Below are 25687 nucleotides of genomic sequence, written 5' to 3' on the forward strand. Positions count from 1 at the left end.
TTTTGCCCATTCTTCTGTGCAAAATAGCTCAAGCTCTGTCAGATTGTATGGAGAGTGTCTGTGAACATCAATTTTCAAGTCTTTCCACAGATTCTCAATTGGATTTAGGTCTGGACTTTGACTGGGCCATTCTAACACATGAATATGCTTTGGTCTAAACCATTCCATTGTAGCTCTGACTGTATGTTTAGAGTCGTTGTCCTGCTGGAAGGTGACCCTGCACCCCAGACTCAAGTCTTTTGAAGACTCTAACAGGTTTTCTTTTAAGATTGCCCTGTATTTGGCTCCATCCATCTTTCCTTCAACTCTGACCAGCTTCCCTGTTTTTGCTGAAGAAAAGCATCCCCACAACATGATGCTGCCACCACCATGTTTCACGGTGGGGATGGTGTGTTCAGGGTGATGTGATGTGCAATGGTAGTTTTCTACCACACATAGCGTTTTGCTTTTAGGCCAAAAAGTTCAATTTTGATCTCATCTGACCAGAGCAATTTCTTCGACGTGTTTGCAAACTGGACTTCTTATGGCTTTCTTTCAACAATGGCTTTCTTCTTGCCACTGTTTCATAAAGGCCAGATTTGTGGAGTGCATGACTATTAGTTGTCCTGTGGACAGATTCTCCTCTTGGTTGCTTTTCTGATTAATGCTCTCCTTGCCCGGCCTGTCAGTTTACGTGGACGGCCATGTCTCGGTAGGTGTGCAGTTGTTCCATACTCTCCATTTTCAGATGATGGATTGAACAGTGCTCCATGAGATGTTCAAAGCTTGGGATGCTTTTTTATAACCTAACCCTGCATTACACCTCTCCACAACTTCATCCCTGACCTGTCTGGTGTGTTCCTTCGCCTTCATGATGCTGTTTGTTCACTAATGTTCTCTAACAAACCTCTGAGGGCTTCACAAAACAGCTGTATTTATACTGAGATTAAATTACACATAGATGGACTGATTAGATGATTTCTTAAGGTAGTTAGTCCCACTAGATCTTACTTAGGGGTATCAGAGTAAAGAGTCTGAATACTAATGCACACCACACTTTTCAGATATTTATTTGTAAAAATTTTGAAAACCATTTATCATTCCTTCCACTTCACAATTATTTGCCACTTTGTGTTGGTCTATCACATAAAATCCCAATAAAATACATTTATGTTTTTGGTTGTAACATGACAAAATGTGGACAATTTCAAGGGGTATGAATACTTTTTCAAGGAACTGTATATACGATAGTTTGTGGTTTCTATAACTTTCCTACAGACTAAATAATAAACACTGATTCGAGTTATTTTCAACAAAGAAATGTAGCAGAAAATATTTTGGCCTAAATTTGATGAAATTTGATTTTTAAAAAATTTTTACTGGACATGTTTAATAGCAAAAAGTCAAAAATATTGTTTTTTTTTCAAAATTGTCGATCAAAAATGCACAGGCGATCAAATACCACTGAAAGAAAGCTCAATTTGTGGGGAACAAAAGGACATAAATTTCATTTGGGTGCAGCGTTGTGTGACTGTGCAATTGTCAGTTAAAGTAACGCAGCGCCGCAACACAAAAAATTGCCTGGTCAGGATGAAGGGGGGATCCTCAGGAGGGCAAGTGGTTAAAGTCAAGATCTTTCCTGAACCTGGACCAGCTGAGTGATGTCAGCTGACGGGGTTTCAGAAAATGGGTCATAGGAGTGCTGAACGAACTGCACTACTGTGATTCCCAGGAGAAGTAGAGCCAAACGAGCTTTACTCCTTTAATAAACCCTTAAAAAGAAAAAAATATGACACTCACCTCAGTGACAATGTAGACCAAATAAGGGAGAGCTTTGTTCATTTTGCGTTCTGTCTCTTTCCATTTTCTCCTTCACTGATTCTACCTCAAGTGCGACTCACAAATCCTTGCTCTTCATCATCTGAAATGCAATCAAATAATTCATTACTTGGATAACTTAGTAAAACATGTCATCTGTACAACAGAAGACCCCATTTCTGTGTGGAAGAGGGATAAAAATAAAATTAAATCTGCAGCCTATTGGTTCCTTTCCCCTGCATTAGTGGCCAAAGTAGTGAAAGTTACCCCGCTGCATTGGGGATCACCTACCTGATTACAAGACTTTATTTACATAGTTACATTGTTAGTCTGGCTGAAAAAAGACAAAAGTCCATCCAGTTAACCATTAAAAAAAAAGTTAAAATCCTATACCCACAGTTGATCCAGAGGAAAGCAAAAAACTCAGCAAAGCATGATCGAATTTTGCTCCTGCAGGGAAAAAAGTTGCTTCCTGATCCCCCGAGAGGCAATCGGATATTCCCTGGATCAACTTTACCTATAACTGTTAGTATCCAGTTATATTCTGTGTATCTAGGAAAGAATCCAGGCTTTTTTTTAAAGAAATCCACCGAGCTGGCCAGAACCAACTCTTGAGGGAGTCTATTCCACCTTTTCACAGCTCTCACTGTGAAGAAACTTTTCTGTGTTTGGAGATTAAATTTCTTTTCCTCCAGACATAAAGAGTTCCTCCTTGTCCTCTGTGATGACCTCAGGGGGAATAGCTCTACACCCAGTTCACTATATGAACCACTGATGTATTTATACATGTTGATCATATCGCCCCTAATCTCCTCTTCTCTAGAGAGAATAAATTCAGTTCCTCTAATATTTCCTCATAGCTGAGCTCCCCCATGCCTTTTATCAGTTTAGTTGCCCTTCTCTGTACTTTCTTCAGTTCCCCAATGTTCTTTTTGTGAATTGGTGCCCAAAATTGAACTGCATATTCCAGATGAGGTCTTACTAATGATGTGTACAGGGGTAATATGATATCTCTCTCTGGAGCCTATACCTCTTTTAATACAAGCGAGGATTTGGTCGCTTTAGAAACCGCAGCTTGGCATTGCATCCATTATTAAGCTTGTGATCTACCAGAACTCCCAGAACCTTCTCCACCATTGATTCCCACAGTTGTACCGCCCCCTAGTATGTATGATGCATGCATATTCTTAGTCCCCAAGTGCTAACCTACATTTATCAACATTAAACCTCATTTGCCACATAGCTGCTCAATTAAACAGTGCATTGAGGTCAGCTTGTAAATTGGAGACATCCTGTAAGGACGTTATTCCTCTGCACAGCTTGGTGTCATCTGCAAAGACTGAAATGGTATTTTTAATCCCAGACCCTATATTGTTTATAATTATATTAAAAAGTAAGGGTCCCATCACTGAACCTTGGGGTACACCACTAACAAAGCTAGACCATTCAGAGTATCTCTCCCTTTCTACTGGCGCATTCCCCTTCCCCCTAAAGCACGCACACATCACTCCCATACTCAAAAAACCCTCCCTGGACCCCACTGACCTGAACAACCTTAGACCCATCTCCCTGCTGCTATTCACATCCAAGCTCCTTGAGCGCTTAGTCTACAATCGCCTAAGCGCCCACCTCACTGACAACAACCTCCTTGATCCACTACAGTCTGGCTTCCGTCCCATACACTCCACCGAAACCGCCCTACTCAAAATCACTAATGACCTGCTAACCGCCAAAGCTAATGGCCACTACTCAGTCCTCTTACTCCTTGACCTTTCCACGGCCTTCGACACAGTTGACCACCCCCTCCTCCTTGATAAACTACACTCCCTCGGCATCAGAGACTCCACTCTCTCCTGGCTCTCCTCCTATCTCTCCCAATGCTCCTTCAGCATAACCTATAACGCTACCACCTCCCCCTCTCTCCCCCTCTCTGTTGGGGTCCCCCAAGGCTCTGTCCTCGGGCCCCTTCTCTTCTCCATCTACACCTCCTTCCTCGGCAAACTGATACACTCCCATGGCTTTAACTATCACCTCTACGCCGATGACATGCAAACTTACCTCTCCACCCCTCAACTCACCCCTTCAGTCTCCACCCGTATCACCCACCTGCTGAATGACATATCAGACTGGATGTCGCTCCACTTCCTCATACAGAACCTTTCCAAAACCGAGCTCCTAATTTTCCCCCCAGCCCGCGCCCCCCCCCACCCTCTCCATAACGACCAACAATGCCACCATCAGTCCCACCCCGCAAGCCAAAGTCCTAGGTGTCACTCTAGATTCAAACCTGTCCTTCCAACCCCATGTCCAATCATTAGCAAGCTCATGCAGGCTCCACCTCCGCAACATCTCCAAAATACATACGTTCCTAACCCCAGACACTACTAAACAACTCGTTTACTCCCTTATTATCTCACGTCTGGACTACTGCAACTCCCTCCTCACCGGCCTACCTCATCACAGACTATCCCTGCTTCAGTCTATCCTGAACTCAGCAGACAGACTCATCCACCTTACCAACCGCTCCTCTTCTGCTACCCCCCTCTGTCATTCTCTCCATTGGCTCCCGATAGCCCAACGCATCAAATTCAAACTACTAACACTGACATACAAAGCCATTCACAGCGCTGCCCCAAAGTACCTCACCGACTTGATACCCAAATACCACCCAACCCGTAATCTTTGCTCCTCACAAGACCTCCTACTTTCTAGCTCCCTGGTCTCCACCTCCCACGCCCAACTGCAGGACTCCCCTATCCTCTGGAACTCACTACCCCAATCCATCAGACTGTCACCTTCCCTCCTCACCTTTAGGCGCACCCTGAAAACCCATCTCCTCAGGGAAGCCTACCCCACTCTCACCTAACTGCCGATCTCCTCCACTCCTCCTACCACTCCATCCCCCACAGCCACTTCCTCCTGTGCCACTATCCCCTCCCTCCTAGATTGCAAGCTCGAAAGAGCAGGGCCCTCGAACCCCTCGTGTATTGTTTGTTGCTGTATTGTCTCATGTTCTGTCCCCCACTATAATGTACAGCGCTGAGCAAACCTTTTTGGCGCTATATAAATACTGTATAATAATAATAATAATAATAATTAACAGCTACTCTCTGAATACGATCTTTTAGCCAGTTTTCTATCCATTTAGATACAGATTTTTCCAAGCCTGTAGACTTTACCTTACACATTAGCCATATTATTATTATATTATTATACAGGATTTATATAGCGCCAACAGTTTGCTCAGCGCTTTACAATATAACGGGAGACAATACAGTAACAATACAGTTCAATACAAGAGCGATTTTAGGGCCCTGCTCCTTGGAGCTTACAATCTAGGAGGGAGGGGCTAGTGGTGCAAAAGGTAGTAACTGTGGGGGATGGACTGGTTGGAAGAGTAGAAGATTCCAGTATTAGCTGAGGGCAGGATAGGCTTCCCTGAAGAGATAGGTTTTCAGAGCTCGCCTAAAAGTGAGCAGAGAAGGTGATAGTCTGATAAATTGGGGTAGAGAGTTCCAGAGGATGGGGAAAGCTCTGGAGAAGTCCTGGAGACGAGCATGGGAGGAGGAGACAAGGGAGCTAGAGAGTAGGAGGTCTTGTGAGGAGCGGAGAGTACAGTTTGGGTGATATTTAGAGACAAGATTGGTGATGTAATTTGGGGCAGAGTTATAAATGGCTTTATACGTTATTGTTAGTGCTTTGAATTTTATTCGTTGGGCAACTGGAAGGCAGTGGAGGGATAGGCAGTGTAGTGCCTTTTGAAGTTATTTATCAAAAACATAACTTTATTTCAACAGCCAACCAGCCTAGCCATCTGTTAAGGGTTAACTCTTTTTGGTCGAAATTCAAAGGACCCTCTAATGAAGTTACATGCAGACAATGGGTGGAAGGAGCTCTTTCCAGAGACAATAGACTGTTTGACTATCTACAGGTGGCCCAAGATAGACAATCCTGAGAAGTTTAAGTTGGCGACTATGAGACTAGTTAAAATGTATATTCTCAACAAATGCTATTTATCCATTGGGGTTGGGGAAAGTGCATCTACAAAAGTTAATCAGACAGTCAAATAAGACGTTGGACCTCTAAACATTGAGTCACCACACCGACAGTTAACAATATATGAGACCATACTTGCAAGTCTGAGAAGAGTAAACAAAGCCTTGAAAAGAGTGATGAGTCAACAGTCTTTTCAAACTGTTTTTTTTCAAACTACAAGGACAACTGGTTGTTGCCCTATTATCTTTACAATGGACGTAAACATCAGTATTGTGTCATTCTTAAGACTAAAAGTTAAAGCTTGGAACTTATATTTTACCCACAAAGACATTAACAAAAAGAGACATTATTCCTACTCTTTCTGAAACAAAAATACATTCAGCAATGGGGATTGTATATCACTAAATTGAGTATGAAATGATGAAAAGTAAGATATATTGTGAATTAGTATCAGTTGTATGTTTTATCAGAAAACAAATGCTTTCACACAAGTTTGTATCTCAGGGAAATGAATAACTGAATACACATATATCTTCTATAGTTCCTATCCAGGACATTATAGGTATAATCAAATATATATATCTGGATGAGACGTATATTTAATACCTGAAATCACCTTGAATTCCACCCGAGGTGTGAGTCATCATCAATACTCAAATTGTTCTATGGTACCTGACTGTCACCTCGCGGACAGGTGAGAGATAGCTTAGGTACATACACTTCTCGACCGGCCAATCAAAAGCCTGTTGGGAGGGTCTTTTAGAACAATAGTTTAGATGGTATAAAAAGCCATGCACCTGATTTAGAAAAAAAAAAAAACCTGAAAAAAAAACCTCACTAAAAAAAAAGACTGACTGAAAGACTCACTGAAAAATCTCACTGGAGCCAAAGAAAAACAAGCTGAAGAAATCAGACGAGGCTGAAATCCATCCCTGCTGAATAACCACTCTTTCATCCTTTCAAACTTTTAAAAACTTTTTACTAAACTTCTACACTCTCTAAATTTCTCCCATCCTACATTTTCCAACACTGCCTATCTATCACTTGCCCTGTGGCCATTATTCTGAAGGCGTTTCCATTGCCAGCTGAATCCACTGGGAAGGTGTCATAGTCCAAGTTCTGGGTGTGGTGAGACTGTCTATATTTAATATTGTATTGCATATTTCCTATGTGTTTAGAGTGATAAGAATTACCTTAGAGTGATAACAACTGCAGTGGGTATTCACATATATATAGAGAGATCCTGTATTACTGTTAGATATTGTTGGTGTCATATTGCAAATTTACATATTTCATAAATTATTAAATATTAGTAGTTAGAGTATAATTTATCAGGGAATATCTTCTCCCATTCCTATGGCCACGTTATGAGAGAAAATAACCTCTGAGATACTCTAAATTATCAGTTATTATTAAATTTAATTTTTAATCATTATCATCTAGAAAAATTGTTATCTTGTTTATCATTATTTAGAAATATTGTATTGTGTATGATATTGGTATAGTATATCTTTGATCGTGTGTACCAGTATTCATTCATCACCAGTCTTTTGCGTTTTGTGTTAATATATATATAATTTTTGTACATAAATAAATTTATATATTTATCTATTATAAGGCAAATTTTGTGTGTATGGTACGAAATCACACTGGCTAAAAGAATTCAAGGTATAATAATAAGTGGTGATCAAATTATCAAGGTGTCCAAATTATTGGTTCACTAAATATTTGCCGTATTTTAACGGCTGGAGGCACTGTAACATTTCATCTAAGGGAAATGGACACCGCCCTTCATAAATAGAATAAATCCTTACATAAACCACCACAGCAGATAGGGGTGGCAGATACAGAATGGTTAGTTAGGTGGATGAGTCTGGCATCAGCATTCATGATAGACTGAAGAGGGGATAGCCTGCGAAGAGGTCGGCCAATGAGGAGGGAGTTACAATAGTCAAGGAGAGATATAACAAGGGAGTGAATAAGTTGCTTAGTAGTTTCCGAGGTTAGGAATGGTCGTATCTTGGAGATGTTGCGGAGGTGAAGTCTACATGATTTGGACAGCGATTGGATTTGGGGCTGAAAGGACAGATGGGAGTCTAGGATTACACCTAGTACCCTGGCATGAGGGGAGGAACTGATGACTGTGTTATTGATCTTGATGGAGAAGTCAGGGGAGGGGGCACGGGCTGGGGGGAATACTAAGAGCTCAGTTTTGGAAAGATTGAGTTTGAGGATGTGGAGTGACATCCATGCCGATATGTCACTTAGTAGGTTAGTAATGCGAGTGGAGACTGAAGGGGTGAGGTGAGGAGTAGAAAGATAGATTTGTGTGTCATCAGCATAGAGATGGTACTTAAAGTCATGGGAGTTTATCAAGTGACCAAGGGAGGAGGTGTAGATGGAAAAGAGAAGAGGTCCAAGGACAGAACCTTGAGGGACCCCTACAGAAAGAGGGAGTGAAGAGGAGGAGGCAGCGTTATAGGTAACACTGAAGGAGCCCTGCGATAGGTAGGAGAACCAGGAGAGAGCAGAGTCTCTGAGGCCAAGAGAGTGGAGTTTTTTGAGGAGGAGGGGATGGTCAACTGTATCAAAAGCCTCTGAGACGTCAAGTAGTAAGAGTACGGAGTAATGGCCATTGGTTTTAGCAGTTAGTAGATCATTAGTGAGTTTTAGTAAAGCAGTTTCAGTGGAGTGTAGAGAGCGAAAGCCAGACTGTAAAGGGTCAAGAAGGTTGTTGTCGGTGAGGTGGGAGCTCAGGTGATTGTAGACTAAGCGTTCTAGGAGTTTAGAGGTAAATGGCAGCAGGGAGATGGGTCTTAAGTTGTTCAGGTTGGTGGGGTCCAGGAAGGGCTTTTTAAGTATGGGAGTGACAGTCACATGCTTTAGAGGGGAGGGGAAGGCACCGTTAGAGAGGAAGAGATTGAAGATGTGAGTGAGGGAGCATAGGATGGAAGAAGAGGGTAACTGTAGTAGTTGTGAGGGGACAGGATCCAGGGGGCAGGTAGTGAGACGGGCTTCTGAGAAAACCTTAGTGACCTCTTCGGTAGTAGTGAGGTCAAAAGAGGAAAGTGTTGAGGGAGGTTTAGTATAACGTATGCTAAGTGGGATGGATGTCTGTGCAGTGGCGATGCCCCTATAAATTGCGTCAATCTTGTTTTTGAAATGATTTGCAATCTTGTGAGCAGTGAGTGAGGTACTGGGTGGAGGTGGAGAAAGTAGAGCGTTAAAAGTAGAGAAGAGACGACGAGGACTGGATGAGAAGGTATTAATAAGAGTGACAAAGTAGGCTTGTTTGGCAGCATGAAGGGAGGAATTGTATGTTAAGAAAGCAGATTTATATCGGGTGAATGCTTGGTGGGATTTGGATTTACACCACAATCGCTCCAGCGCATGACTATGTCGTTTAAGATTTTTGGTGTGGTCAGTCTGCCAAGGTTGTAATGGTCGGGGCCTGATGCTTTGTGTTGTTAGAGGAGCAACCGAGTCTAATGCGGATGAAAGCAAACTGTTGTAGACAGCAGTGGCCAGGTCAGGGCAGGACAGGGGAGAGATTCTGTCATAGAGTTGGTCAGTGGCAGAGTGGAAAGGAGCAGGGTTCAAGTTGTGAAGGTTTCTGCGGGTAATTGCCGTTTGGAGGGATAGGTGTGTGAAGGTGATGAGATTGTGATCAGAGAGAGGAAAGGGGGTGTTTGTGAGGTTGTAGGGAGTGCAAAGATGGAAGAAAACAAGGTCTAATGTATTCCCATTAAAGTGAGTGGAGGACTGTATACACTGTGCTAATGCAAAAGATGAGGTTATGTTGAAGAGTTGGGATGTTGCCGGGTTGTTGACATTAATAGGGATGTTAAAATCTCCAAGAATGATAGCGGGTAGTTCAGAGGAGAGAAAGTAGGGTAGCCAGGCGGAGAAATTGTCCAGAAAGCTGGACACCTGTCCAGGAGGCCGATAGATCACTGCGATCCTCAGAGAAATGGGAGAAAACAGCCGGATGCAGTGAGTCTCGAAAGAAGAGAAGGATAGAGAGAGAGCGTTAGGGAAGACTTGAAAGGTGCTCAGTGGGGATAGAAGCAAACCAACCCCACCACCTTTCTGACCACTGGGTCTGGGTAGTGTGTGGGGAACTGTGTAAAATGCTTCTGCAAAATCCAAGTACTGTATACCACAGCCACCCCTCTGTACAAGGTTTTGCTTACCTCCTCATAAAAAGAAATCAGATTTGTTTGACAACTTCTGTCTTTCATGAATCCATGCTGTCTGTTGCTTAAAATATTTTTTTCCAGCAAGAACTCATCTATGTGGTCTTTTAATAAACTCTCCATTATCTTCCCAACTATAGAAGTTAAACTAACAGGTCTATAATTACTTGTTAAAGATTTTGTCCCCTTTTTAAATATAGGCACCACATTGGCCTTACGCCAATCCAGTGGTACTATGTCAGTCATTAAAGAGTCCCTAAAAATGAGAAACAATGGCTTTGAAATGACAGAGCTCAATTCTTTAAGGACCCGTGGGTGTATGCCATCTAGTCCAGGTGCTTTATTTACCTTTATTCTGTCTAAATATTTTTGGATCATATCAATTGTAAGCCAATGTGGATCATCTGGAGCTGTGTCAATACCATGTCCATTATGGACAAGAGCTCCCCCATGCTCCTTTGTATACACAGAGCTTAAGCAGGTATTTAATAAATTTGCTTTCTCTTTGTCCCCAGTCACCCACTCTCATTATTTTATAAAGGGCCTACATGCTCGGACCGAACCTTTTTTCTATTAATATATTTTGAAGAATTTTTCGGGTTTATCCTGCTATCTTTTGCAATCTGTCGTTTTTTTTTTCAATTTTTTGCGGCCTTGATTTTCTTTTTTGTATATTCTGTTATATTCTTTGTAATGTTTAAACGATGATAGCGTTCCTTCATTTTAACATTTCATAAAAGCTCTTTTCTTATTATTTATTGCTTTTTTAACTTTGGCCGTAAGCCACATAGGTTTGATTTTTAGCCTTTTAAACTTGTTGCTCATGGGAATATATTTTGCAGTCTGTTCACATGCAGTCTTTTTGAAGAACTCCCATGTCTGTGTTGTGTTCATCGATGCTAATATTCCCTCCCAGTCTAATTCTTGGAGAGCAGCTCTTAGCCTTGGAAAAATTAGCTTTCTTAAAGTTGAGTGTTTTTATTTTCCCATATATGCTTGTTGTTTACAGCTAACAATAAATGAAATCATGAAAATGTTGAACTAGATAGTGTGGGATTTTCAGGGTGCAAATTTACAATGATAAACACATTTAAAAACCACAATAAATTTTATTTAATCTTACAAAAAAAGGGGAAAGAAAAAGAGAAAATAATTACAATACTGTAAAAACAAAAATTGAAGCTTGGCTGTATTGTTGCAGTAATTCCCTACATGTTTCGCCGAACAAGGGCTTCTTCAGGGGAGAGAGAGAAAATCTTCAATCGCAATACAGTCTACAATATATCAAAAAGAATATACATAAACAACGGAGTTATGACATACATCCACACAATGAACATGTTTTTTGTGATTTTACAATTTCTTTTATCCTGCCTATCCATCACCCCACAGTAAGGACCGATTAAAAAAAGTTGTTATATTTTAATACTATGCTTATGAAATGATAAACATAAATGCTATAATATTTTGCTTAGTCTGTACATTTTTTATCTATTGTAATAAAATTAAAGAATAAATGCTATTATTTGCTAGAAAATTATTCTGATTTAGGAACCCACCTTGCTCACTCGGATGTTACTTACAATCTCTAGTGTTTGTAACTTATGCCATAATGCGTCCCTAGGTGCAATTGTACGGACGCCCAGGGCGTAGCTGCACCTGAAGATTCCTTTTCCGATGTGCTCGCCTAAACACAACTTGCAAACCATAATTCCGGCCCCCTTTTACTTAGATTTGGAATTGTTGTCTTTTAGGCTTAATTATTTTTTGTTTGGATTGGACCAAAACAGGCTTATATAGAAATGATTGGATGTCTTCCTTACATGGTATAAATGGATTTGTTTTTTTTGTTTGTATTTCTTTTCTTCAGCTGTCCTGCTTAGGTGTTGCTCCTATTAAGAGATCTGGCTGTGTTTTTGTCGGCTTCAGTTTGTGCATGCGCAATAGAGACCTCACGCATGCACAGTTGTATGTCTGACTTCTGCACCCGGCCTGTGACGTCACAAGTCGGCCGGCGTGGAAGGTATAAATTATGGCGGGAATAAAGATATGGTACTTTGGCTAATCAACTGTGCACATGTAGGATCTCTTGAGACGTTTTGAGACCCCCTGGAGGTAATTTGAGAGACTTGTGTTGAGGGGAGGGCTTCAGGAAAATGGTGACTGCTCAGTCACCTGGGTGATTCTGTACACTGCATTGTTTCGAGTACGGTTTGATTTTTACAGCTAATATTCTATGAACTTGTGACCTCTCCTGACATCTAGTGGCTGAATTGTATATTAACAATTTGAGTCAAAAACTGTTTTTTTGCTTCCTCTATTGCCTGAATTGTGATAATTTAAAGGTAAATTCATTTTTCATTTATTTTTTAATTATTTCAATGACTTGACATCACACCTGGTGTTCTCTCTCCCTCTATCTGATTCTTTTTTTGCCCCATCTGGTAGAAATGTAATTATTAATTTTCGCTTATTTATACCTATGTTTGGATGGATATTTGATCCCTATTATATCCTCTACAATTGCACGGATGCATAGGCCAACTAAGTTCTTTGATAGTGCATTTTCATATGCGGTAGTAGCTCCGTGAACCTGACATCTAGGGTGACCCGGCGTGTTCTTTTATACTTTTGATTATTATGTTCATTGTGTGGATGTATGTCATAACTCCGTTGTTTATGTATATTCTTTTTGATATATTGTAGACTGTATCGTGGTTGAAGCTTTTCTCTCTCTCTCACACCTGAAGAAGCCCTTGTTGGGTGAAACATGTAGGGAATTACTGCAACAATACAGACAAGCTTCAATTTTTGTTTTTTACAGTATTGTAATTATTTACTCTTCTTCTTTTCCCTTTTTTTTGTAAGATTAAATAAAATTTATTGTGGTTTTTAAATGTGTTTATCATTGTAAATTTGCACCCTGAAAATCCCACACTATCTAGTTCAACGTTTTCAAATTCCAGGGATGTGGTGCAATTTATTATCTTGTCACTCACTCACCACATCCTAACAATAAATGAAATCATGTTATAGTCACTGCTGCCCAGATGTTCTTTTATATGGACATTAGTAATAAGCTCTGCATGGTTTGAGATTACCAGGTCCAGCAGAGCACCATTCCAAGTTGGGGCTTCTATGAATTGTACCATAAAATTGTCCTGTAGTAGGATGATAAATGTTTGCCCTTTTACTGTTCCTGCAGTACCATTACTCCAGTCAATTTCCGGGTAGTTAAAATCCCCCATTATTATCACTGTCCCAGCCCTTGCAGCCCTTTCAATCTGTGCAAGGAGCTGAGTCTCCACCTCCTCATTAACATTGGGAGGCCTATAACAAACTCCAATGATTACCTTTGTAGTACACACCCCCATATGCAGTTCCACCCATGATGCTTCAGCCTCATCACACTCTCCATCAACTAGGTCCTCTTTCACACTCGCTCTGAGATCACTTCGCACATAGAGACAGACACCACCACCTTTCCTTTTTACCATCTCTCCCCGAAAGAGAACATCGTCAGGAATATTAATGGCCCAGTCATGTAAAGAATGAAGCCAGGATTCAGCAATACCAATCAAATCATAGTTCTCTTCATGTACCAAAGCTTACAGCCAGGGCTGCTGATAAGGGGGTACCACCGGGCCTCCTGTAGGGGGCCTGGGCTCTGCCACAGAAAAGGGGGGCCCAGACAGCAGCTTCAGGCTTCATGTAGGATCACATGTACAGTCAGTGCATACACACTGTTCCCCTGTGTACATGGCTCCCGGGTGGTGGTAACATTATTCCTGGGCTGAGGGGGCTCCATCAGTTCATCCTGAGGGTTGGGAGACAAGGGGGACTTTTATTTCTTTTTCGGGCACCTGCGGACCCAGCAGCAGCAGAAGTCACAGGAACGGTACAGTAATTACATGACACAATACACACCTTTCCCTGTGCCCTGACCATTGCCTAGACTATGTTCAATTATACAGCAGGGAGCAGCCAAATGAGATCATCATTGTCATGATGATAGTCACACAGTACAGGTGCTTTGAGCCACAGCACCTGTACTATGATTATCATGATAATCGTGATGATTGATGAGCCCTGGTTTACACTGGAACCGTTCAAATCACTGCGACTCATGTCACAGCGACTTTGAAAAAGGTTCCTGCACTAATTTTTTCCGATTTCATTGCGACTTGCATTGACTGGTAAATGGAGTCGCAAGCCGCAGTAAAATCCTAGGTACAAATCTCTCTGATCTGTGGCTTTGAAATCACACTGAAGTAGCACAATTTCAAAGCCACAGTGGTGTGAGTCACATGCATCCTTAAGCCAGCCATAGATGTTGATCGGGGAATTGATCGATTTTTGCAAAATTTGCATCATGTATGGCCTGCCTATAACAGGCTGGGGAAAATAACTATCCTTAAAGACAAAGCTGCATATTTTTTTAGGTGGGTAGGCGGGGTAAGGGGGGTGGGGCAGGGTTGGGGTTTTGGGGCCCCATCAGGTAGGCTGTATGGAGCCCCATGATTGCTAACAGCAGCCCTGCTTCCAACTCACCTATTTTGCTTGGCAGACTTCTGGCATTGGTGAACAAATACTTTAATTCTTTTAAACCTTTTGCACGCGTATGTTGCATGTTTTTTATTTTTCTACAAATGGTACCAGTTCCAATGGTTGTTTGCAACATGGGAACCTTCTTATCATCTGCCATAGCCCTCCCCTCATCTTTCAACATTCCACCCACCAATAAGGACTGACCCCTGCCTGATCTGTCTACCCCATTCTAATCCAATTCTCCCTCCCCCCTCGATCCTAGTTTATATACTCCTCCAGCCTTCCCATAAGCCTCTCCCCCAGCACAGCAGACCCCCTTACATTTAGGTGCAAACCATCTCTAGCATATAGGTTGCACCCCAATGAAAAGGTTGTTTGTAACATTGGAATCTTCCTACTTCACAAAAGTACATAAAATGTCAATTTGCAGTGAACAACAGTGCAAATATCAATATTTAAGCTATAAACATATAGCTAGTGCAATTAGCAATCTGTTTAAGTTATATGAAAAGTGAAAAAAACATATTTTTCCATTTCCATGAAGGTCAGGTTGATATAACACAGCAGTGTTGTCACCTTCATCCATCTGGAGAAATTTTCCTTCAATTTCAGTCCCATAGCCAATTAGCCATCACCACAGAAATAGAAGGGAAATCCCAGGATGAAGAGAGCAAAAATCCCCTCAATTTCTGTTCTGAACTTGGTGGAAAAGTGAACAGGGCAAATGGAGGGTATTTCTCCCCAGCAGGAGCACAGAGACAACATTAAAAACTGACATATCAGTTACCAAAGAGACAGTAATGCTAATGCTTGGTTAAAAAAAAATGTGTTCAAAGAGCTTGCTGCAGTTTTCAGTATGACAGGTGTCCTCGTGTGATGGTTTCCCCTCACCACCCGTTCCAGTAAAAACTGCTGCAATAGACCAATTTCCACAGAACTAATTAATTAAGGTGCGGGGGGGGGGGGGGGGTTATTGATATAACAGGGAACCTGTATATCAGTGCACCCCTTACTAGTGGTTCACCAAAATTAAAATTCTGGTGCCGAAACCAAAACTTCATAATGCACTTGGCCGAAAACCGAAATGCGCAGTTTTAAAATATGAATATATATATATATTTTTAAAATACACTTTGGTTAAAAAAAAAATTCAAAAAAAAAAAACAATATATGCCCCAATTTCTTGTAAAATAAGAAAGAGGATGTTATGGCAAGTAACTAGATACCCAACATGTCACGCTTTAAAATTGTGCACGCTCGTGGAATGGTGTGAAACTGCAGTACTTAAAAATCTTGATGGGTGATGCTTTAAAAATTTGTACAGGTTAGCAGTGTAAAGTTACAGAGGAGGTCTGGTGTGAGTATTATTGCTCTTGCTCTGACGTAAGTGGCAATACCTCACATGTGTGGTTTGAACACCATTTACATACGTGGGCATGGCCTATGTATGCGTTCACCACTACATGTAAGCACGGGGGATGGGGGCACTTTAAACTTTTTTTTAAAATTAATTTAATGGGGGTCAATAAGACTCCACATCTCTCCTCTGCAATGTAAAGCATTCGATAAAAAAAAAGCATTGATCTAGTGCCTTAGAAAAAAAAAAATGGCTGGAAAGGGAAGTGACATCGCTGCGGACCTCCAAGGGCATAGAGATGCGTGGCAGCCATTTCTCCTTTCTCCTTCACTCATCTCTATGCCCAGCGCTGAGATCGATGGTTTCTCAGGTAAGGCTGAGAACTACCGAGCGGCAGCGGGCGGCGGCGAGAGGCAGGGTTTTTTCGGCACCTGTATCGGTGCTTATTTTTCATTTCGGCCAACAGCCGAAAGGAGTGTTTTCGGCTGAAACGTTTCGGCCACCGAAATTTTGGTGCATCCCTACCCCTTACCTAACTCAATTCAGTCCCTCCTTACATCAGTGACCCCCCTCAGACTGGACTGGTAGCACTGTCAATGACCTCCTCTCAGATGCTCAAAGTAGGGTTCAGTGAGATGATCCTCTCCGGACTCCAGCTTGGCAGCTCTGGTTCTCTGGTTCCATTGGATATTCTCTCCACAGTCAACATATATCTGACTCCTCCTGTGACCCCTGTGCTAGCAACGTTCTCGCTCTTGACTCCTCTCCAGGCTCCTCTTCAGAGATTGCAGACATCATACAAGAATTGGTCAGAGATTGCAGACATGATACAAGAGATATTCGAAAACTGTGGACATGATACAAGAGATGGTCAGAGATTATGGACATGATACAGAAGACGGTTAGTGAATGTGGACACGATACAAGAAATAGTTAGAGATTGTGGACATGAAACAGGACATGGTTAAAGGCTGCAGATAGGATACAAGAGATCATAGAAACATGTGCAAAAATATATATACTTTGAAATGTAAGGGCACCTACGTCCAAAGCCTGTTATACAAAGGACATTTTTTGGTTGAGGCCGAAAGTACTTTATTACAATGTTAAAATACAAGCATTTACAAACATGTACCAATAATATGCCCACACAATTTTCATAATTCTTTCATAACGGGACTAATGTTACTGAAAACGAATACAAAACGCCAGAGAGTACAATCTAGAGCATAAAAATTACCCACTTCTTCTCAACATGTTTTGCAGTTATTCCATTTTTTCAGGAGAAAACAGAGAGCAGAACATCTGAAAAATGAATGAATACAACATAATACATGCATATAATACTATATCTACAATATACACATGAACCCAGTTTTCAAGTGGGGCACCTAGGCTTTCCCAGACAGGAAACCAGCTACTGAAGAGCTGGGGCATAGATAAGGGGGGGTCATGGTGGTCTGAACCCCCCCAGAGCAGTGTTACTGACTGTCATATCAGAGGGGTGAAACCTAGGGCCGGACGCCAGATTGACTCCACCGCTGTCACTAACATAACAGAGCAAAGCCAGCAGCGCTGAATAGAGGGTGGGATCTGCCTGGGTTAACTTTCCAGGTTAGCCATCAAGTGACCGTTTACTACAATATGCCTGACAACACCTTGACATGGGTCACTAACCTTTTTTGTCGCATTGCCGCAGTAAAGGCTTCTTTCTGGCAACTTGACCATGCACCTAATTTTTTCAAGTATTGTCATATTGTGCTCCATCAAACACACCATCTTTTCCAAGAGCAGCCTGTATTTGAGGTTGCTTGTGGGTTTTTCTTTGTATCCCAAATAATGCTTCTGACAGTTGTGGCTGCAATTTTTCTTGGTCTACCTGACCTTGGCTTAGTATCAAGTGATCCTCAAACTTTCCACTTCTTAATAAGTGATTGAACAGTACTGATTTGCATATCCAAGGCTTTGGATATCTTTTAATATCCTTTTCCATCTTTATAAAGTGTCTTTACCTTGTTATGCTGGTTTTTTGACAGTTCTGTTCTGCTTCCCATGACTTAGTATCTCGCCTGCTCAGTGCTTCCACATAAGAGCTAACAAACTCAGTGACTATTATACACAGACACTAACTGCAATTTAAAAAGTCACAGATATGGGAAATGAACCTTTATTTGCCATTTTAACCAGTGTGTGTCACCTCGTGTGTCTATACAAAGGCCATTCCATGGTATGTAAACTTTTGATCAGGGCAACTTGGGTGATTTCTGTTATCATTATGATTTAAAAATGAACCAAACAACTATGTGATAACTAGAAAAGCTACAATTTCTGGGGAAATTGTGTGAAGTGTTCTTGCCTCCACCAGTAGTCTACAACTGGAGTGGACGGAGTAACTGGGTGGAGTGGCTTGTCACTCTGCTGCCTGCTCACACACCTGGGTTCCTATGGCAACTCACTCTACAGCAAGGGCAGAGAAGAGCGGTAAAAAACAAACTGCTCCAACTTGCTCACTTCACTGGCGGTTGCCATCTTCAAATGCATCTTTGATGCATAGTATGTCTCTGAAATATGAAATATTAAAAATGAAGGCACAGTCGCAGTTTAGAAATTGCCCTTCAAATTTGAGGTGGTTAGAGTGGAGTTTCAATGAATGTCAATGGGCGGCGTGAGTTGCAAACAAATGGTCATATTGTAAAAACTATCAGGACTATGGCTTAGCCGTGGACATTTTTAGTGGCAGCAGTGATAGCTGAACGTTTTGATATAAGATTTGTGTAGGTGGGCTTGAAAATGAGGGAGTGATGGCAGTTTAGAAATCATGTCCTGATTTTTCAGCTCACACTCTAGCTTTTGTCAGCTCCCACTCTAGTTTTGAACATTCCGCCATTCATTCCTATGGGACCAATTTCACCACAAAAACGCCGATATTTCGTGAACCATTTGGCGAATCGTTCCACAAAGTAATAGCACACCAATCGGGAACAATTCGCACGTTTCGGTATATTACTGTCTATGTAGTGTAAAAACTGTGGGAGGAGTTAGGGTGGTAAATTTGGCTATTATAATAATAGGAATATATATGTGAGATAACAGTAAGTGGTCTTGCCATGCAAGAACACTTAATAAATGGCTTCATATGATTACTATCCTTAAATAAAAGACTTCTTTTGGCATGATCAGTCATATTTTCAATATCAATTCAAAAATTTCACGATGTCTGCCAGGGTATGCAAACTTTTGAGCACAATTGTATATGTTTTAGCATCTAGATCAGGACAACCTGCAGATCTCCAGCTACCAAAGTACCAGCTTGTCCACTTCACCCACACATTTGGTCTCCTGGTCATAGTGGGTACATCCCACATCAGAGACCAATGTCTATAGTTAGTGTCATCGTAAACATTCAATGACACTTAAGGTGACTAATGGATTAGTGATTTCTGTTATCATTATGATTTAAAAAGGAGCCAAATAACTATGAGAAAATAAATGGCTTCATATGATCACTATCCTTAAATAGAAGACAATTATTTGGCATAATCAGTCATATTTTCAATATCAATGCCCAAATTTCACAATTTCTGCCAGGGGATGCAAACTTTTGAGCACAACCGTATATAATAATACTCAATCTGTGGCTACAAAAAATTTAGGAACTCTTGAAAGAGGAACTGCAGCCTATCTAGCTAAAGTTTTTTTATTTCTAGTCTATATGACCTGGCAGAGGCCCATGGCACGTCTATGCATGTGCAAAACTCTGCAAGACTCCATTGTATGCATGGAAATACCTGTATGTCTCTGTCTGGCCCCAGAGACTGGCAAGGACCTACTGCTTTCCAGACATGAATTTGGGTTTTGTGGGATTGCACAAATGTGTACACACGCTGCAGCTCTCTGCCATGCGTTATAGACCTGACAGAGATCCCCATCATATCTTCGCCCATGTAAACTATATGTAGATATCCTACTTCATATGTCATCCTCGCCTAGGTGAGCATACAAGCTTTGAAAGGACGGGTTTCTCCCATTTAGTTTGCTCTTTTAATTAGGCTGGCCATACATTATACAATTTTCTTGAGAATTTTGCTTTAGATTTACCAAAAACCATAGAATATGAGGTCAAACCTGAACAACACTTTCAACTGTATCCAATTAGGCAGGCCCTTGCTTTACATAGTGGAAGTTAAATCTAAAGGAAAATGGGCAGAAATTGGACAGAAAATTGTATAGTGTATGGCCAGCCTTATAATGTCCTCCAAAAAGCCAGCAATATATCCAGAGCATATATTGAGAGATACCTGAACCCAGATGTCTGTTCACGTCTGAATGATGTGTCCTGCATTTACTGACAGTCGCATCCACCAGAATACAGCTATTGGGTTTCTAGGGGACATGTTTGAACACAAGTTTCCAGTGGTACATTAGGATTTTTAAAAAGGTCTTTGGACCAAAATATTTCTTAAATCTGGTGGACATAAAGTTACTTGCAAAGGAGTCGTGTGGGTACACACATGTGCGTTGCAGATTGAAGCTCAGATATCACAGCTAAGTGACACAGTAGTTGTTCAGCGGTTCAGGTTAGTTTTAGATCAGGTTCAGGTCAAGATTTTATCCTGTTCACAACTGATGACGTGTGGTTTAGAAACAGTTCCCATAGAATTCAATAGCCTGTTAATCCGCACCTGAACCAGACTGCACTGCTCAGAAATCGGACAGGACTCTTTTTCAATCCGCATTGAATCAGCACTGCCAGTGTACAGGACATACAGTATGTGAACAGGCACCATAGGAAGCAATGTTATTTCACTTGTCATGCAGATTGGATGTGGTTCAAACCGCATCCAATCTGCATATATGTGAACCAGTACAGTACATAAACAGTTGGGGACTGGGGATTGTAATTACCAAGAGCCCTTATGGAGCAGACCAATATAGAGTGCTGTTGGGACGTTTAATATGGGAGTAGTGTAATGCACTAACATCACACTTCATTACTGTTCTGTTAACTATGATCCTGTTTTTTCCTCCTATGTGCCCAGCCCTTTCTATTAGTGTTGTCTTGGGTATTGACCTACTACATTTCAGCCATCTGTGCTATGTAAGGATTGCCCTGTGTACCTCCCTTCCCTTGAGCAATTTCCTTCCCCTTTAACCCACAGCTCCTTGCCTCTGGGTGCTGGGATTGCATCACTGCTCAAGCCTCTCTCTTGCTGACCTTCATTCATGCATTTCACCATATTCCTTTGAATAAGTATTTTGTTTCCTGTAGATGACACTGAAAATCTGTATAAATTGCCCTTCATACGCACGTGTGTGTGTATATATATATATATATATATATATATTTATTTATTTTTTTAAATACCAATCAGCAATAGGTAGGCAGCAAGTAAATCTGTTGTCCCTGAAATTGTTGTGTCGAAAGCAGAATAAACGGGCAGTGCAGTCTGTGGTGTGTGCAGCTGTGTATCCGCAGACCATCCAGAGTGCCCATGCTGACCCATGTCCACTGGCAAAAGCTCCTACAATGGGCAAAACAGCATCAGAACTGGATCACGGAGTAATGGAAGAAGGTGGCCTGTCTGATGAATCGCGTTTCCTTTTACATAGTAATGGGCTGTAAGTTCGACTCGAACATCGGCCATTCATGTGTTCTGCGAACACATGAATGGTAAGGGCATTTGGCAGGCTGTTCACCTGCCAGGTCCCACAATGCACTGCACTTTCACAGTGTATTGTGATTGGCCAAACAATGCAACTGACCACAGGTCGTCAGGTGCAATGTTTTGGCCAATCACATCACAATAGTTACCCCTAGCTCCGCCCGATTGTTCACATTTGACCGGCAAAGGACTTATTACAAACGTTTGTTTTTTTTATGTTAAAGGAATTTTTAAAAAGTCTGGTCTCTTTATTTTTTACTCAATTTAACCCTTTAGTGAATGGGTAGGGGTACAAGTACCCCTTACTCACTCACAAGGAGGGGGGCAGAATCATTATTTAAAGGGGTACCCTGATGGTAATGAGCTCCCCTGCCTGCAGACCCCCACAACCACTGGGTCAGGGTTGTGGGGAAGAGGCCCTTGTCCCCATCGGCATGGGGACACTGTCCTAATTTAAAAGGCATGTGGCCTAAAGGGCCTGGTATGGCTTTTAGGGGGAACCCCACGCACTTTTTAAAATATCTTTTACTGTAGAGTCCCTCCAAACCATCCTACCAGACGTAAAGGATTAGGTTTTTTTTCTAAATATTACATTTCACTTTTTTTTTGCTAAAGCAGGTTCTATACATTGTACAGATGTGAAAGTTTGCAGATAGTTTAAGAGAACCCCCCAGGCATGATATTTAAAGGTTTTTTTTTTTTTTTAACTGTAGGCAATGAAAAATGACTACCCCTTTAAAAATAATACTTTTGTAAGTTTTTTTTTTCACTGATTTATGTACCTCAGGACCGTACCCGAGTCCCCACACCCCTTTCATGGCCAATAACTTGTATATAAGCCTTCAAAATGGGCACTTTTGAATTTACAAGTTCGAGTCCCATAGACTTGCAATGAGTTCGAAATTCAGGGGGGGGTGTTCGGCCCATCACTATTTTTACATTGTGTGGATGGTTGGGTGCATGAATATAAACAAATAATACGGCGCTATATTAAAACAGGCGACTCAGTGATATATATCCCAAGTATGCAAATAGACTTGAACACAAATAACTGACATCAATGTGGGGTGAAGCGGACAACTAGGAAAATGACATACATAGAGGTGACATGAATAAATTGGTGAAATAGTGTCCTTATGTGTCACACAAACTCCATGCAGATGTGAATTGCAGTGTGCCAATCCTCTATAGCTGGGGTGCCCCCTCACCTTCCTGCCCAGGCCCCCAGGGACCAAAGAGCCTTGTGTAATAGATGGAATATTCCTCCAGATAGTAGATGGATCCCTCTTGCAATGGTGCAAATCCCTCCTCTTGGCTATAACATAAGCGGTGGATGAAGTCCGTGGTGTCTCTCCAGTGTATGGCCCTCCAGTATGGTCCCCAGTGAGGCAAAAGAGACTCGTATAGTGTAAAACCTTTTATTATAAAACAAAGAAGACTAAAAACTACTCACATAGACCTGAAAGCAAGCAAGCCTTTACACCACTCCAGGGGTGTACTGTGATTCGGAAACCGGAGCACCAAGATGGCGCCCGCGCCGGATATGACGTCAAGCCGTCGATCGTCAAAAGCTCCTCCCGCTGGCGTATCTACGCGTTACGTCACTCTCGCACGTGACTTGGTTGGGTGCATGTGTGTGTTGCATACCTGGGGAAGAAATGGCATCAGGATGCATTATGGGAAGAAGGCAAGCCAGCGGTGGCAGTGTGATGTTTTGGAAAATGTTATGGGAAGCCTTGGGTGCTGCCTTTTCATGTGGATATTACTTGACACATACCAGATAGAGAGAAAACATGTGGCGCACACACCTAGTGCATTATCCAAGGTTTATTGTAGGAATGAAATAATAAAAATATACTCACAGACGAAGCATGTATCTAAAAAGCATAGAAAAATGACAATGGCCACAACGGCGGGCAAGGTGTTCTCACTGTCAGTGCGGTCAAATGGCTGACGCGTTTCGGGGACGAATCCCTTTCCTCAGAGCTGATGACCAACCTGTATGGAGGTCAAGTAGTAAATAACCAGGGCTAGATGCCTTGGGAGCAAAGCTCAACCTCCTCTACTTGTTATAAGATGAGGGGTTGGAGGGGGTTATTTAAAGTGCAATCTTTTGTAGTTTTTATAAACGCATATACATACATATATATATACGTATATATACCACCTTTCTAAGCATTGTTGCTGACCAAGTACACCCCTTCAGGGAAACTGTATTTTATAATGGCAGTGGCCTCTTTCAGCAGGATAATGTGCCCTGCCCCACTGCAAAAATGGTTCAAGAATGCTTTGAGGAATGCAATCAGTTAAAGGTGCTGATTTGGCTTCCACATTCTACATATCTCGATCCAATCTAGCATATGTAGAATGTGCTGGAAAAATAAGTCTAATCCATTGAGGCCTCACCTCACAATTTACATAACTTAAAGGCTGTTACTGATGGCTTGGTGACAGATACCAAACTGTATTTTATAATGGCAGTGGCCTCTTTCAGCAGAATAAAGCGCCCCGCCCCACTGCAAAAATGGTTCAAGAAAGCTTTGAGGAATGCAATGAGTTCAAGGTGTTGATTTGGCTTCCAAATTCTGCAGATCTCGATCCAATCTAGCATCTGCAGGATGTGCTGGAAAACTAAGTATGATCCATGGAGGCCTCACCTCACAATGGGTCAGGGCTGTTTTGGTGACAAAAGGGGGAGCTATTCAACATTAGGTGGGTGGCCATCGAGATATACTTAAATAGACCATGCAAAATGAGCCACTTATCTAGTTTGCAGTACTGACATTTTACATGTTTAACCTGTCACATTAAGATTTAAAAATTTTGCTCTCATGAGATGACATACAAAACAGGGAAGTGGAAATTCCAGTAATTTGTGTTAGGTGCAGAATTTCAGTGCTGTTTTTAGTGCTCAAGGTGACTTTCGTTTTTTATCACATGCTGTATATATGTGCTACTATATGTGTGTTCTGCCTGACACACCCTCACACTTGTCATCTATTGTCTGTGCAGGTTTAAAAAATGTGGTCTTTGATATACAGTTGTGTTCAAATGTTTGTATACCCTGTCAGAAACTGAAATATTGGAATTGATATTGAAAATATGACTGATCATTCCAAAAAACAGTCTTTTATTAAAGGATAGTAATCATATGAAGCCATTTATTTTCACATAGTTGTTTGGCTCCTTTTTAAATCGTAATAACAGAAATCTAACAAATAGCCATGATTAAAAGTTTCCATCCCTTGGAATGTTTGGCCTTGGTACAGACACACAAGGTGACACACACAGGTTAAAATGGCAATTAAAGGTTAATTTCCTACATCTGTGGCTTTTAAATTGCAATTATTATTATTATACAGTATTTATAAAGCGCCAATAGTTCGCTCAGCGCTGTACATTACAAAGGGGGACAGAACATGTGACAGAACAACAACAATACAATGCAAAACATGAGGGGATCAAGGGCCCTGCTCTTTCGAGCTTACAATCTAGGAGGGAGGGGATGGTGGCACAGGAGGAGATAGCTGTGGGGGATGGGGTGGTAGGAAGAGTGGAGGAGGTTGGCAAGTTAGCAGGGGGTGGGGTAGGCTTCCCTGAAGAGGTGGGTTTTCAGGGTGCGCATAAAGGAGAGGAGAGTAGGTGATAATCTGATGGGTTGGGGCAGGGAGTTCCAGAGGATGGGTGAAACTCTGGAGAAGTCCTGGAGGTGGGCATGGAAGGAGGAGACCAGGGAACTAGAGAGAAGGAGGTCTTGTGAGGAGCGGAGTGTGCGCGCTGGGTGGTACTTGGATAGTAGGTCAGTGATGTAGTTCGGGGCAGTATGGTGGGCAGCTTTGTACGTCAGTGTTAGGATTTTGAATTTGATCTGTTGCGCAATCGGAAGCCAGTGGAGGGATCGGCAGAGGGGGGTGGCGGAAATGGAGCGGTTGGAAAGGTGAATGAGTCTGGCAGCCGTATTCAGGATCGACTGAAGCGGGGATAGCCAGCGACGAGGCAGGCCAGTAAGGAGGGAGTTGCAGTAGTCGAGTCGTGATATGATGAGGGAGTGGATGAGCTGTTTAGTGGTTTCTGGGGTTAGGAACGTGCGTATTTTGGCGATGTTGCGGAGGTGGAGTCTGCACGAGCTT

At 41.8% G+C, this 25687-nt stretch overlaps 1 long non-coding RNA gene across 1 annotated transcript; it reads right to left on the minus strand.

Moving 5' to 3' along the window:
• Positions 1-1779: 1779 nt before the first annotated feature.
• On the minus strand, positions 1780-24676 carry LOC149435145 (uncharacterized). Its single transcript, XR_016308546.1, has 2 exons — positions 16427-24676; positions 1780-1900 (listed from the first exon to the last, which is right to left on the minus strand). It is a non-coding gene; the product is annotated as an uncharacterized LOC149435145 (long non-coding RNA).
• Positions 24677-25687: the final 1011 nt, after the last annotated feature.

The sequence above is a fragment of the Staurois parvus genome, unplaced genomic scaffold (genome assembly GCF_062004578.1).
Source record: "Staurois parvus isolate SC_StPar_1 unplaced genomic scaffold, SC_StPar_1.0 ptg001598c, whole genome shotgun sequence".
NCBI classification, from domain to species: Eukaryota; Metazoa; Chordata; class Amphibia; order Anura; family Ranidae; genus Staurois; species Staurois parvus.